The sequence below is a fragment of the Tamandua tetradactyla genome, chromosome 10, assembly GCF_023851605.1.
Source record: "Tamandua tetradactyla isolate mTamTet1 chromosome 10, mTamTet1.pri, whole genome shotgun sequence".
Taxonomy (NCBI): Eukaryota; Metazoa; Chordata; class Mammalia; order Pilosa; family Myrmecophagidae; genus Tamandua; species Tamandua tetradactyla.
In genome coordinates this window covers 17,095,721-17,098,945 of record NC_135336.1, presented here as the reverse complement: position 1 = coordinate 17,098,945, position 3,225 = coordinate 17,095,721, and positions in this window count along the sequence as shown.

The following is a 3,225-nucleotide window of genomic DNA, read 5'->3' as shown; positions in this document are numbered from 1 at the left end:
CGAAGCTGGAGGTCTCGCGCTGCCGGACTTTAAGGCATATTATGAAGCCACAGTGGTCAAAACAGCATGGTATTGGCATAAAGATAGATATATCGACCAATGGAATCGAATAGAGTGCTCAGATATAGACCCTCTCATCTATGGACAATTGATCTTTGATAAGGCAGTCAAGCCAACTCACCTGGGACAGAACAGTCTCTTCAATATATGGTGCCTAGAGAACTGGATATCCATATGCAAAAGAATGAAAGAAGACCCATATCTCACACCCTATACAAAAGTTAATTCAAGATGGATCAAAGATCTAAACATTAGGTCTAAGACCATAAAACAGTTAGAGGAAAATGTAGGGAGATATCTTATGAAACTTACAATTGGAGGCAGTTTTATGGACCTTAAACCTAAAGCAAGAGCACTGAAGAAGGAAATAAATAAATGGGAGCTCCTCAAAATTAAACACTTTTGTGCATCAAAGAACTTCATCAAGAAAGTAGAAAGACAGCCTACACAATGGGAGATAATATTTGGAAATGACATATCAGATAAAGGTCTAGTATCCAGAATTTATAAAAAGATTGTTCAACTCAACAACAAAAAGACAGCCAACCCAATTCCAAAACGGGAAAAAGACTTGAACAGACACCTATCAGAAGAGGAAATACAAATGGCCAAAAGGCACATGAAGAGATGCTCAATGTCCCTGGCCATTAGAGAAATGCAAATCAAAACCACAATGAGATATCATCTCACACCCACCAGAATGGCCATTATCAACAAAACAGAAAATGACAAGTGCTGGAGAGGATGCGGAGAAAGAGGCACACTTATCCACTGTTGGTGGGAATGTCAAATGGTGCAACCACTGTGGAAGGCAGTTTGGCGGTTCCTCAAAAAGCTGAATATAGAATTGCCATACGACCCAGCAATACCATTGCTGGGTATCTACTGAAAGGACTTACGGGCAAAGACACAAATGGATATTTGCACACCAATGTTTATAGCAGTGTTATTTACAATTGCAAAGAGATGGAAACAAGCAAAATGTCCATCAACAGAAGAATGGCTAAACAAACTGTGGTATATACATACGATGGAATATTATGCAGCTTTAAAACAGGATAAACTTATGAAGCATGTAATAACATGGATGGACCTAGAGAACATTATGCTGAGTGAGTCTAGCCAAAAACTAAAGGACAAATACTGTATGGTCCCACTGATGAGAACGGACATTCGAGAATAAACTTGGAATATGTCATTGGTAACAGAGTCCAGCAGGAGGTAGAAACAGGGTAAGATAATGGGTGATTGGAGCTGAAGAGATACAGACTGTGCAACAGGACTAGATACAAAAACTCAAAAATGGACATCACAATAATACCTAATTGTAAAGTAATCATGTTAAAACACTGAATGAACCTGTATCTGAGCTATAGGTTTTGTTTGTTTTTTTGTTTTTTTTTTTGTTTGTTTTTGTTTTTACTATCATTATTACTTTTATTTCTTTTCTCTATATTAACATTCTATATTTTTGTCTGGTGTGTCGCTAGTTCTAAACCGATGCAAATGTACTAAGAAATGATGATCATGCATCTATGTGATGATGTTAAGAATTACTGATTGCATATGTAGAATGGTATGATTTCTAAATGTTGGGTTAATTTCTTTTTTTTTTCTTTTTTTTCCCGTTAATTAATAAAAAAATGAAAAAAAAAAAAAAAGGCACTCCCAGAGAACCTTTTTTGTTGCTGAGATGTGGCCTCTCCCTCTAAACGAACTCAGCATGTGAACTCACTGCCCTACCCCCTATATGGGACATGACTCCTAGGGATGTAAATCTCCCTGGCAATATGGGACAGGATTCCTGGGATGAACCAGGACCTGATATCATGGGATTGAGAAAGCCTTTTTGATCAAAAGGGGGAAGAGAGAAATAATAAGACAGTCTCAGTGGCTGAGAGATTTCAAACAGAATTGAGAGGTTTTCCTTATACATTATAGAGATATTGCTTTTTAGTTTATGGTGTATTGGAGTGGCCAGAGGGAAGTACCTGAAATTGTAGAACTGTATTCCAGTAGCCTTGATTCTTGAAGACCATCACATCATATAATTATATAGTTTTTACAATGTGATGTGTGTAAAAAAGTAAAAAAGTAGCTGATGGTCCCTTTATCCAGGCTATGGACAGATGAGCAAAATATAAGGACAAAAAATAAATAAATGATGGGAGGATAAGGGGTAAAAAATTGGATAGATTGCAATACTAGTGGTCAATGAGAGGGAAGGGTAATGGGTATGGGATGTATGGGTTTTTTCTTTTTTCTTTTTATTTCTTTTTCTGGAGTGATGCAAATGTTCTAAGAATGATCATGGTCATGAATACACAACTATGTGATGATATTGTGAGACATTGTTTGTATACCTTGGATGGGCCTATGGTGTGTGAAGATATCTCAATAAAAATACATATTTTAACATTTTTACCTACATAATGTATGTTATTCATAGATTTGTAAGTGTGTGAGGGGAAGGATAGGAAAGAAGCATCCTACTGAAAGGGCAATGGGGACAAAAAAGGGAGAGTGGGGGAACAGGGAAGTGTTTAGATTGACAGGAATACATCCTGCACAAAGAAGAGCAGTGGAAAGTTAAGCTAGAAAGGTAGGTTGGGGTTAGTCTATGAACTTCATAATAAAAGATAAGAAAAGTTTTGCTGAAGATTTTGGATATTATTCTCTTAGCCACTGTTCTAGTTTGCTAGCTGCCGGAATGCAATATACCAGAAATGGAATGACTTTTAAAAACGGGAATTTAATAAGCTGCTAGTTTACAGTTCTAAGGCTGAGAAAATGTCCCAATTAAAACAAGTCTATAGAAATGTCCAATCTAAGGTATCCAGGGAAAGATACCTTGGTTCAAGGAGGCCGATGAAGTTCACAGTTTCTTTCTCAAGTGGAAGGGCACATGGGGAACATGGCATCATCTGTTAGCTTTCTCTCCTGGCTTCCAGTTTCATGAAGCTCCCCGGGAGATGTTTTCCTTCTTCATCTCCAAAGGTCGCTGACTGTGGACTCTCTGCTTCGTGGTGCTGCAGCATTCTCTGCTCTGTCCGAATCTCTTTCATTCTCCAAAATGTTTCCTCTTTTATAGAACTCCAGAAACTAATCAAGACCCACCCAAATGGGTGGAGACATGTCATCCCCTAATCCAGTTTAACAACCACT